This window comes from Thermobia domestica, chromosome 8, assembly GCF_964235325.1.
Source record: "Thermobia domestica chromosome 8, izTheDome1.hap1.1, whole genome shotgun sequence".
Lineage (NCBI taxonomy): Eukaryota > Metazoa > Arthropoda > Insecta > Zygentoma > Lepismatidae > Thermobia > Thermobia domestica.
The window spans coordinates 252,266,574-252,280,260 of record NC_137461.1 but is presented as its reverse complement, the minus strand read 5'-3'; the positions used below and the strand labels follow the sequence as shown (position 1 = coordinate 252,280,260).

Genomic DNA, 13,687 nt, shown 5'->3' with positions numbered 1-13,687 from the left:
GTGAAGGTAAAGGAAATTAACTATTAATAGCTATTAACTGCAGTGGATTTAAAATCTAAAATCAAATAGTAATACGGGTTCCATAATGGTTTCACTTGCTGAGGTTACCAGAGAACACAAACTCATAAAACACGTTATCATTATCTTTTGCAATCATGGATTACGATAAGAGTCTTTTACTGTTTAAAAGAAAATCTTAAGTACACAGATCCTATCACATGGCCATTAATGTAATGAGAATAAAACCACTTATTGCCAAATGAGGGGAAACAACTTCTTATCTTATATACTGAAGATTCTAATGCTACGTTCTTTTTGCAATATTGCTGATAAATTGGTTTGAAATATCTTACGTAATACGGAAAACAAAAATTACCTTACTTAACACAAGAGAAAGAAAGCACAATAAAACTTCAAGATACAGAAAACGAAATCATAACCAGTGGCGTATGCACTCAGAGGTTAACGGGTTTTAGTCTCAACTTCCTTCTAAAGATACAGAATACTCTTAAGAGTCTTCATTCCGGCGAAATTAAAACACCGCTATTTTACAGTAATTATGTGATATATTCAAATAGATAAAAGATAATTGAAACATGGAACAAGAGCGCCCTAGACAATATTATTTTGCGTGAGGTAGCGTTTTCACAAGTCATCTAGTGGCTTTTTGTTTTCAGCCGTTTAGAAACGCGAAAATAAATGCCGATTTTCAAAATGGCTCGAAATCGAAAGCAGATAAGTGAGTCGAGATAACGGTTTCTCATGTAAAATAATATTGTCTAGGGTGCTCTTGTTCCACATTTCGATTATCTTTTATCTATTTTTAGATATCACATAATTACTGTAAAATTAGCGGTATTTTAATTTCGCCGGGATGAAGACTCAAAGCCTTCAGCGCAAAAAATAGAATACATTTTAAAAAGTCACAGTGACGATATACAAATTTGCATCTGGGTATTTTGTTCATTGACTGAAGTTAAACGCCCATTTTTGCACGGAGGGCAAATGAAACGAACCTACAGTTTTAACGTGGAATATGAACTACAGCAATGCGTTCAAATTTCAATACTCCGCTCAAGGAATCGAACCCCGGACCACACGCACAAAAAGATTGTGCGCTAGCCACTAGACAAGCGAAGGTCTACATCCTGGCTGCTATTGTAGTATTAATTAAAATGTGTGTGGCTGTAAGAAGGTTAAACAAGATGAACACTGAAACGAACGAGCATTCCTTGCAAGTAGTTACTTTAGGTCAAAACAGTTCGAACGAGGAAAGTTTACTAAGTAAATTATTGGATAATGAGAGACTGGTATATCTTACGTGAGCCTAATACTTGCATTAATTAATAAATTAACTTATTTTTCTTGTAATACTCGAGCATTTTCAAAACTTTAGCAATAAGCAAATAATCATAGTTGTCAAAATGGTGATGTACAGATAAGTGTATGTGAGGTATACGCATAACTTACAAATTATTATTAAACAAAATATCAGCGACACGAATTTGACCCACCCACCTCCTTCATGAAATTCCGAAGGCTTGACCGTAACGATCCAATTCTGTAGCTGACAAAGCACCTAAAACTACTAAGGAGTCATCTAAATTAAAAGGTAAAGGATTTGGTTTACAAACTCACACATAACTTCTGAAAACCGATGAGTTGATTTTGAGTTTAACGTCCCATTCAGCAGCGAGGCTATATGAGACGTGGTCCTACCAATTAACGTGGAATCCGAACCACATGAGCTCCCACCGGGAATCGAACCCGGGTCTCCCACGCCATGGAAACCGATGAGTTTCTATCGCCTAAGCAAATATCTGCTTAAGTTATTATAATCCTTAGTAAAAATTCTTACTTACGCTAGCGAAATTGTTCTATTTCGCATAGGAAAAGAGGAGGTAGAGTCATAATTGAGACTAGAATGTTATCAGTTGGACAGCAGCAATACTAATTCGATTAGAGCAAGACACGATCCCATCGAAACTTTTGTCTCTGCGGAGATGAGCTTTAGGTTTCTTAAACCATAGTATGACTGAGCTAGCGCTTACCAAATAGTGAACAGTATCTTAAGTCATATTTTTAAAAAATAAAATCTTTTGAGTTTAACGTCCCACGATTATCTCTTTAGGCTAAGGGAGACTATGATTAAAGCAAGCGAGCGATGGAAGAGTTGAGTTGATTTTGGGTTTAACGTCCCGTTCAGCAGCGAGGCTATACGAGACGTGGACCTACTGATTAACGTGGAATCCGAACCACATGAGCTCCCGCCGGGAATCGAACCCCGGTCTCCCGAGCGATGGAAGAATTGGTGTAATGGGAAAGTCGGAGGAAACAGGAGTACCCCAAGAAAACTAACGGATATGATGTTATCCACCAAAAACTAACTTGGCCGGGGATCGAACCAGGGTCCACACGCACCAGAGGTAAGCGCTCTACCACTGAGCCACCATGCCCCCCATTAGTCATATTCAAGTTTATAACATTAGTACATAATATGTAACACTTCGCAAGTGTAACAGTCCGATTTTGATAAAATATTGCAGATAGAACTACACATGAAATAAACAAATACGTGTTTTATATTTTCTGCGGAAAAACTGTTTTAGGGGGGGGGCGAAAGCTCCCACACAAGTTTGACATTTGACGCCTGAAAGGCAAGAAGTGGACCGAAGCGAACGAAATTGTACACAGATACCGTAGACGTAAAATGAGGGAATGTGTGTTTAGCATTTTCCTGAAGAAAGAAAAAAAAAAAACGATTGAGTGGCCACGGACCCCTCTAAACCTTTGATCACAAAATATCAAAAGCGCTAATAACAGTATGTCAAAAGTGTCTAAAGGACATGAAGAATTGCACCGAAACTTTGTATAGAGACTATATACAAAAAATACATCAATACGTGTTTTTGATTTTCTGCGGAAAAACGGTGGTCCATATCCTTTCCGGTGTATGCATCCTTAATGCGTGTATGTATTAGGGATGACCAATTCCGGAATTTTTACTTTCCCGAATCCGGATAGTAAAATCGGAAAATTCCGGATTTTGGAAAAAAATCCAGAAAATTTTAGCCATCCCTAGTATGTATCCTTATTACTGGCATCTATTGTAGGTATTAAAATTGCAACCAGCCACCTTCGTTTAGACCGATCCGAATATATATTCTGACTTTCAAACTTCTGCTTCTATGCATCAAAAAGGCTACTGGTATACAAAAATTAATTTCCCTAAACCGAGCAAAGCCTAACATGAACGTAAGAGATATAGGGCATACAATTGAACTGTCAGGTTTCATTTATATATATATATATATAAAAAGTTTTCCCATGTTATATGCTTTTAATGTAATGCGGAAACTCCTCGTTAATCACGCAAAACGTGATTAACACCACCATCATTATGTAATATGGATCATCTCCAAACGAACAAACACTACACTGTATATTTGTTATGAGTCGTCATGTGTGAAGAGATCTTGTTTCATAAACATATGTAAATGCCGTGTCCAGAAATAATGTGAAAAACGACCACACGAATAAATTTAACTAGCTCTCATATTCAGAACGACATTCCAACTAAAAAAACACTTTTCTCCACGCTGGCAAAGGATAATCCTCTGTTAATTGTTTATTTGAATAGCATACCAGCGTCAAGAACAATGCCATCAACGTTGTTCTCACGCCTTTGTTAATGCTCAAACACTCGAGTGATAGGAAGGTTATTTACAATACGTGCTATGCTTTGCATCTCCTTGTCAGCTGCGTTTCGATTTCTTCAACCGCGAAATTGGCCTCTTCAATTCAACGGAAACCACACGTTTTGATTGGGTTTTAAACAACTGAAGAAAAACCTAGTTTTAAATTACAACTAGTAAACCTCTGTCTTCAACAAAAAGTTGGCGCGAAATCTATAAACAAAGCCTACCAACACTAACTACCCAATGGACAAACTGAATTGTGTGCTGGCATCCAAAGCTAAGTGCCCTAATCCAGTTTTTGATCTATGATAAGTCAATGCAAAATCGCAATTCCAAACAACCTGCGAAACAGAATTTATTCACACTAATACACCTTTCTTTAGAACTATTTGCTCCAACCAAATTAATCTCAGATTACAAATAGAGTTAACCAAAACCCATGCTCTTCGAACTTGGAGACAAAATTACACTCTTTTTTTAACGTCCCCACGCTCTGAGGATATAGGAGATTGTACCGATGATGATAATCGAAATTGTAGGATGAAGGAAGAAAGACCGGAGAATACCGAGAAAATCTACGCGCATCATGTTTGTTCATCATAAAAACCCACTTGACGTATACTGGGATCGAATCAAGAACCACACACACCAAAAGTGAGCGCTACACTGAGCCACCACGTTCACTGAAATCTGAATTATACCCATCTTCATAGATATCCTACCATTACTGAAAGATTACTTGCTGCATCGTAAACCTTTTTTGCCACTTCCTCTTTTTCCTTCCCCTTTTACCCAAGTTAACTGAAATCCTTTTTTTTTTTTTTTTTTTTTTTTTTTTTTAAAGTTTCGAGATAGGAATTAAGACACCTGACAATGATGAAAGCAAATATAAAAATTATTATCTCATAACGGAGCTAGACTGTCAAATAATATGTTATGCAGATACGGTAGGAAGAAAAAGTCATTTGTCCTGGTACTGGTTTTGTTGTTCTACACGCAGGCAAAAAGGGCACGGTGGATCAGGTGCGAGGATATACTGGTTCGATCGAAGATAACGTGAATGTGGTAGACAACGACGGCTTTTCTAACTGTTCTCCCGTATGTACCCTCATCCTCGATCCACGAATTCTTTCACAATCAGTGACTCATTAAAAAAACGCATCCTTCAACATTTAAGGGCATAATCGTGGACATAAAATTGAAGGACTTCATCTTTCACTTTTTACAAGCAGACATTTAAGTCTAGGTATTTGATATTGCACCACTGCCGATTATTTCTGGTCACACTGAATAAGCATCTCACAAAGCACTCAATTTAACCTGGTATTATTAACAATATAACAATAACAAGAATGGGGCAGGGAGCGGAAGGAAACTCGACGGAGACAATATATGAAAATACCATCCCAATAGTCACATGATGGAACTGAGGAACAACCTATAAAGATGGCGGCCAACGGACTCGAACCGGGACCACCCGATAGCGAAGCAAGAACGCTAACCACTAGACTATACTAGCTCAGTACAACGTAGAACTTTGTTGCTCAGTAACAGAGCAACAACCTTTGATGTAACAAATTCCTAGTTCGATCCTAGAATATCCTAACTACGAATGCGTTGGTTCTATCGGACTTCTCATTTATTCCTAATAGATCATCACTCACATTTACCATCCGCTTTCTGGGGCTCATAAGATGTAATAACAGAATGGCTAATAACTCACACTAACGTGCAATTCTGAGTTGAGATTGAAAATTATCCCATGTCTGCATCTCAACTAACATCTGATCCTATCAGAAACACGTAATGAAATTATTATACAAATTCCTGCTTAAATGTCATCGCTGGTAATTCTTTTCATTGGAAGTCAATTATCAACTTGCCTCCCTTTTACATTACGCGTTGTGGACATCATGTCCATGTGTTTTCTCGCAGTAGCCTCGTTTCCTCCCACATTCTTATTCCATCAGTTTTTTCACCATCATTCACTTGCCCTAATCATCTGTTTCCCTTATCCTAACAGGCATAAAGGAGACAAACTGAAAGATTTCATTTTATTTTCCTTTTACATTTCGCGCTTGAATATTATTATCCCTTTCTATTAAGTTCCCAATGCCACGTTAACCTAAGTTTAACGTCGGATACGCATCAGTGACCCTTCACAGGGAAGCCGAAGCAAAAGTTATCCCGGAGCAAAAAGGAGTGGACTTTGAAAACTGCCCAAAAAAAGCCAACATTTCCTCCAAGGTGATCTAGCGAACAAAATACACAATGGAAAGGGTTCTCGGTAAATACTCAAACAGGAAACACTATAGAGCAGTATTATACTTACAACATTATTATATTGTTATTGTCAGAAAACTTTTCTATTTATTAGTCAAATCTTGCATCACAAATTTCACTCACTTCCGTACTAAGAGCTTTGAAATTTTGCAGTTAATGATCTTCACTACAGCGAAATTAAACTACCGCTAATTTTAGAGTTTTTCTGTAATATCTTCAAAACGAATAAAAAATATTCGAAAAGCAGAAACGTAGTGAACTACGCAATACGATTTTGCATGTGATACCGTTATCACAACTCATCTATCTGCTTTCGATTTGTAACTGTAGATAGATTTAGTATTTTTGCCTAGTTCTAAATAGTGGCATACCAAAAACAGATACGTGAGTTGTGGTAAAGGTATCACATGCAAAATCGTATTATCTCGTTCACTACGTTTCTACGTTTCTGCTTTTCGATTATTTTTATTTGTTTTGAAGATATTACAGAAAAACTAAAATTAGCGGTAGTGAAGACCCTTAATTATTAGAAATAAGTATCAAGCGGCTGTTGTTTATACAACCTAAACTCTCACAGAAGCATGACTGGTTGCAGGCAACTAGGAGTTCTGTTGACTTCAACCCAACTTTCAGTGTTCGTATGTTTCCTTAAGAAAATTTCCCTCGACCAACAAAAATTTCTCTTTTCTTATCAAATTTTCGCTAGTTCGCTGAGTGTCCAATTCCTATGGGAGAAGTTATGTGATATTATTAAGCTATGTTAGAGGAAATAACTACATTTTATTTATTGGTTTTTGCCTTTTCGTTCACTTATTTTTAACAAGTGGGCACGCTGGCTCAGTGGTAGAGCGTTCACCTCTTGTGCGTGGAATCTCTGCTTCGATACCAGTTCGAAGTGGACTTTGTGATGGACAAATACAGTTTTGGTGGGCCTTCAAGGGGTTCTTCCATTTCCTACCACCTTATTCATACCACTATTGCATTCATTTCTCATCATTACTGTCCCGTGTAGTCTAGCCTATGCCGTAACGTAGAACGTGGGACGTAAAACTGAAAAATTGTTAAAAAAAATACACAAAAATTCAGTAAGCCAACAATGGGTGGAAATTATTCTACTTCGAACACGCATACACATACACACACCATTGCGCTGTATAGATTTCTGAAGAGCAAAGATAAATCTAAACATCTATATTGTACAATCAGTCAGCACAAGAATTTCCCTTGATTTTTCGTTTTATCGAAAAATTCTCTTTTTCCTTTTTGCTAAAATTTCCTATGAGATTTCCCTAGATTAGGGAAATTTTCCTCAAACTACGAACAATGCCAAGTTTTTGTATTCACAAGGCATTTAGTAATAACTGAAAGAGAGACTATTGCCTTCCACAGTGCAATTAAACATAACCCCGAGATCTTTGACCGAATTACAAGATCGTAAAACGAATAACCTTGGTTCATCCCCTTTTTAAGATTCAATGAACGACCAGTGACGCATCAGAGTGGGGGCAAGGCGGGCGAACGCGCCCCTGGTGGTTGCATTTGCCTCTTCCTCCGACATATCGCATTGTCATGTTGGTTAAACTATCATTCGGTTTAAAAAAAAAAGAAAGAAAGAAAGAAAAACAGGTGTTTCCTACTACAAAAAATTAAAGCTTGTGTCGTCGCTGTCAAGGACTAATTGAAAACACTAACAAAAAAAAATTAATACATAAAACGTAACAAACTAAAAATCAATGCTTTTATAAAACGCGCTTTTTTTTTTTTTTAGGATAAAACGAGAAGTTGGACTGAAGGCTAAGGGGCAAAGATTTTATAGATATCTGGGACATCACTTAAACATTAAACGCACCGAATGCTTTTTGTCTTAGCCCCGTTTCTTCATTTTAAACAAAAGTTATTTTCATTTTTTTAGTCATCGTCTCCTTTTACTCTTTTACGCGGGTCGACATGTGATTTGCTTCCATATCACTTGGTCCCATCATAATCACCTATTAACCTCTTTTCTTCACACAATCTTCTACTCTCTTTAGCCTTCCTCTTTTGTCTTTTCTATCTTCCTCAATCTACCGACATAATCATCATTTCTTCATATAACATGGCCATGTCACTGTAACCTAACTTGTACTTGCTTTGATATCTCAATCACTTTAACGTTGTCCTTTACTGTTTCGTTTCTGATCTTGAGTTGAGTTGATTTTGAGTTTAACGTCCCTTTTCAGCAGCGAGGCTATATGAGACGTGGACCTACTGATTAACGTGGAATTCGAACCACATGAGCTCCCGCCGGGAATCGAACCCGGGCCTCCCACGCCAAAGGCGCGTACTCTAACCGCTTAGACACGGAAGGGCTCGTTTCTGATCTTAACGAACCTGGTAACACTACACATCTACTTTGAGCATTTTCATTTTGGTCACGTCTAGTTTACGCCTTCTTTATTCCCTATTTTCCTGATCTGTACAGCATTGCGAGTCTCACTACGGTCTTGTAGGTTCTTCCTTTCACCTTGCCACATACTGTTATCACAATGAACACCTCATCCATTCCACCTTAATTCTTATCTTTATTCTCAATGAAACCTGGGTATTTCAAAGTATTTATGTTAGGATCCTGTCCTTTCTGATGTACAGTTTTCTCAGTCTCCTCCTAAGTTCATATATTCTGTTTCATTTCTAAGTGGTTATCAATTCTCTGCGGTTACAGGTTTCATTCCCGGTGAGGATATTCGATCAAAAAGGTGTAACAATTTTTTTTTTTTAATCCAGCCATCCTGAATGAGTTTCTATCTGCGTCAGGCAAATGGCGGAATAGTACCTAACACTGAACTCCCACAACGCTTCCCTCCTTCGCCCTTCCCCGGACAGTATGCTTCCTAAGGGACGTTATCCCTCATACATGACCCGGGTTTATGGCCACAGATACCAGCAATCAGGGCCGGATTTAGCATTTTGGCGCCCCTAGGCCCAATAATTTTTTCCGCCCTCTAGTCTGGTTAAAGTTAATAGTCTGGAGCAGTGATTTGAACTTTGGAACGCACACGGCGCATGCGCCCCTAATCACTCCGAGCAGTAGCGCCGAGCCAGCCTAGTGGCAATGGCAATACGATGCGTACTGCTCAACGACATCCCTACAGCCAGTTCTCCTGCGTTTCAGATCAATGTCGTAACGAAGTTGATGCATAATGTTGAAAAATAGTTTAACTTTACCAACAATTATTTGTTCCAATGAACTTCAAAATCAGAATGCTTTATTAGCCTCAATGTTTTAAGCAATTTAAAAAATATGTTAAGTTATGGCTATTTATTTTTATTTCTAGATATTTTTTTATTTTTTTTTCTCTCGGCCGTGCGCCCCCTGGGAGCTTGCGCCCATAGGCCCGGGCCTATTGGGAAAACCGGCCCTGCCGGTAATGCTCAGGAATGTCTGTGTATAAACAAATAAATTACTCAAATCCTCTGCTTCTTCTAAAAGCATTATTTTTGGAAGTCTTTTTTCAGTTATAAGTTTTCTATTTTATATGATCACAATGGAAAGTCCAATATGCTCATAGTGACAAGATCGATTAGACAGATTTTGTACATGTCTCTCAAAACTATGTCAAAAAAACATTTTCTTATCATAAAGATTTCCCTATGTAATTATCGTTTGGCCTTTCTGTTAAGTCATTACGCACCTGAATCATTAAACCATTAAATGCTAAGATAAAACTCATGTTTTTTTTTCCTTCCTCTGGTAAGTAATCTTCAAGGACAAATAGCTCATAACACACGTACGGACATTTAAAAATAAATTACGCCATCATAAATCTCGAAACTACAGCCAAATTATATTTAAGATGCCTATCTTATAATATTACCAAAAAAAAAAACTGACAGCATTCTACACGATGAAAAGGATAGTCACCTTTGAAGAAAGATTAGGCATATTATTAAAAATATCTTAGTTTAGGGCATCAAACCGCAGCATAATTAATCCGGGAGACTTTTTACTACCGACGTTGTAAAATTGAAGATCGGCAACAGTAAAAGTCACCGGCGTAATGTTTATGTAAGTAACTCAAAGAAAATTTAAAAATATCTACGCACAGGATACGAATTGCACTTCATTGCACAGACCCTAAGAGTTACATAATAATAATAATAATAATAATAATAATAATAATAATCGGTAAGTAAGTAATAGTATAATAAATTTCAAGGGTCTATCCCGTTGTTCGGGCGTAATTTTCCAATTTAACTACACTGGGGAGGCAAGATCATACTCAGAAGAAAAAAAATCACGAAAGAAAAGACATATAACAAGAGAAATTATAAAACTACTTAAAACTCCGCTTACACGGGAGTCGGAACTACACAAGCCTTCACCGGAAATCGAACCCAGCTCCCCGCGCCAAAGGTTTACGACAACCAGTCAGGCAAAAGAGGGTCATCCTTTCTCAAGCCAACTTTCAAAGTTCGAGGATGGAGGGGTAGTGAATCTCGAAGTATCCATCCCGTACCAGCTTGTCCTAAAATAACATGTCATCTTAAAGGGTAACTGCAGTGCATTTACCCTTAGGTTCTGTGCAATGAAGTGCAAATCGTATCCTGTGCGTAGATATTTTTAAATTTTCTTGTGATAGGCCTATTTCACGTCGTCAATTTTCAAGCATCAGTCATTTGCATAGACTCTGATAACAAATAATGTGACAAATTTCAAATCTCAGTTAGAAACAAGATATTCCAGTAATTGTGCAATTCCACGAACTTCACACCAAGGGCGGATCCAGGACCGACTTCTGGGAGGGGAGGGGGCGGTGAGTTGTCATACTACTACTTTTAAGGGCCCCAAACTTTGGGATGGGTTTTATTTATATATCTAAAATAAGAAAGTTTCTTCTTCTTGAGGGGGGGGGCGATTGCCCCGATCGCCCTCCGCCTGGATCCGCCCGAGCTTCACACAGACTTAAATTTACCTGTCTAAATCTGTCCGTAAAGCAAGAAATGGCTACAGCGTTGTTTTAAATAAAGCGTGTTTTAGTATTTGCCTGGTGACAGGAAAAAGAACTATTTAAAAAAATCAGATGACCTAAAAAAACATTCAACGAAACTATTTTTAAAGAAAAATATTGACAATGAGTAACTGGTGCTTTTTAAAAAAGAAAATGAAATCTTTCAGTTTAACATCCCACGACTACACCTTTTAGACTAAGGGAGACGAATGATTACGGCAAGTGAATGATGGAAGAATTGGTGGAATGAAAGTGTGGGAGGAAACGGGAATACCCTAAGAAAACCCACAAACACGATGTTGTCCACTACAAGCTTACTTAGCCAGGGATCGAACCAGTGACATCATGCACCGAAAGTAAGCGCCCTACCACTAAGCCAACGTGGCTCCACCTGAAACTCTTAAAAGTAAACCGGAAGTTATAAACTTTTATTTTGAAACTGGGAAATGTGTAGTCAGCACTAATGCTACTAAAATGAAATAATTCCAATTATTCGAATACTCGAACTAAATTCGTTATTAGAATAACTGCTGAGGGAACGAATCATTCGGATAGGAATAATAAATCGAACATTTGTCCGAATATCGAAAAACAAACTTTCAAGTAATTTTTTAAGTCCATGCCGAACTTCGAGCATCCTCCGAACAGGCAAACTATTTAGAGCTGAGAATAATGAGCGCGGTCTCTCAAAGCGATTACATCTGGTGTGACGTGTCCCTGGTTCGATTCCAGAGCATGCCACCTTGTGGTCGACAAGTGTCCTGGGTTCTCCCATATTCTTACTATAGCAATTCTTTCATAATCGTGGGGCGCACGGTGGCTCAATGGTAGAGCCTTACCTCTGGTGCTCGGGATCCTTGGTTCGATCGGCCACGTAAAATTGTGATGGACAACATCGTGTTTGTTCGTTTTTCCGGTGTATTCTCGTGCCCTCCCTCACTCTCATGACACTAATTCTTCGAGATGTTAAACGGAGAGTTTTCATTTTCAATGAAAATGAAATGAAATCTGAGTTTTACGTCCCACGTTTATGCCGGTTAGACTAAAGGAGACGGTGATTATGAGAAATGAATGAAGAAAGTAGGAGGAAACGGGAGAACCCCGAGAAAACCCACGCACATGGTGTCTGCCCACCACAAAGATCACTTGGCGGGAGCTGGGATCGAACCCGGATCCCCAAGCACCAGAGGTGAACGCTCTACCACTAAGCCACCGCGGTCCCACTTTCATTTTCAAGAGTTTGTTTCTTTTAAAGTAAAGGAGACAGGTTAAACAATGGATCCGCATGAAATAAATGGAATGAGAATGTTGGAGGAAACTGACAATCACGAGAAAACACACTGCCACGATGTTGTCCACAAACTTACATGGGAAACTCCGGTGGCTCAGTGATAGAGTGCTCACCACTGACGCATAAGGTTTCTGGTTCGATCCCAGCTCTCGCTAAGTGGTCTTTGTCCTGGATAAACAACGTTCGTGGGTTTTCTCAAGGTTTGCGTATTTTCGTCATTACACCACTAGTAGTCATTACACCACATTAGACTTTAAAAAGTTGCATGGCCGAAGACCGAACTAGGAATCTGACAATACTGAGCAACCGTACCCCGCATGAGACGATCCTGTTAATCATAAAAAGGCAAAACAATTTTAATTCCTTGCATTTGAGCTCACTACGGGTTATGGACACTGCTACTATTTATGACTTTCTGGACCAATAAACTTCACGTATGCTATTCAAGCATCTCTGCAACAATCTCACTAATACTTAATCGAAATCGAAAATTATGTGCCTCCAGCGGATCGAACTGATATAGATCTTTTTTAAAATAAAATACAGCCGTATCACCAAATACAGGCTAATAATAAACAAAACCCATCATTTATCCCACCAACAACAAGCATTAAATTACCGGTACACTTTCATGATACAAATTAATGTAGAAACATTCCTGGGATTATGAGTTGGACTCTTACTGCTTGAAGTGGATTCGAACCCTGAACCACGCGCACAGAAACCACGTTAGTAAATCATAATCAACGCAGTGCGGCAGATTATATTTTAAATTACACTCCAAAATATTAAACAAAAGAAACGCAGATGGGTATCACCAAATTTAAACCTTATTTACAAGTCTTGAAACCGGTTACCTTTTTTACTTGCTTATATTCAGACCTGCAGTATCACCATAAAATATTAAACAGTTTCGAACCGTATATCAAAATAAATCTTGAAACTACAGTTCAATGTTTATAAACAAACTCATATGAAACAAACATTTTGAATGATATTCCGCGGAGTTTTTGGTTCAATTCTCATACTATCATACGCTAATCTGTCCTGTCTCCGTTCACGAAACGAACGTTAAATAGACAGAAACAGGATGTTGATACTTTGCCTTCTCTTACGAAGAGCCATTTTTATATTTTTTACAGCACAGTAGTTAGTGTCAACAGCTTGACAGTGTTAAGTACTGGAAAATTCCAACGCCTATTCTGCAACCGGTAAGTTCTAAATATTGGCAAGCATAATACATCATCATCCTCCATTGATACGGCCACTTTCTATACATTAATCTGGCCATAACGACAACATATTCATTCATAATCAATGATCCAGAAATTGCCTTCACAACATACGTGCAGTTGTGCGAAAACACCACGCGTCAGATCAAGTCACATGTGCATCTATGATGGATTTATCCATGCACCACGCTAACA

The 13,687-nt window shown here is 38.2% G+C and overlaps 1 protein-coding gene across 1 annotated transcript in view; it reads right to left on the bottom strand.

Annotated features, from left to right (window-relative positions):
* LOC145693545 (isocitrate dehydrogenase [NADP], mitochondrial-like) overlaps positions 1-13,687 on the bottom strand; it is a 125,438-nt gene that overhangs the window by 111,271 nt on the left and 480 nt on the right. The window lies entirely within an intron of this gene.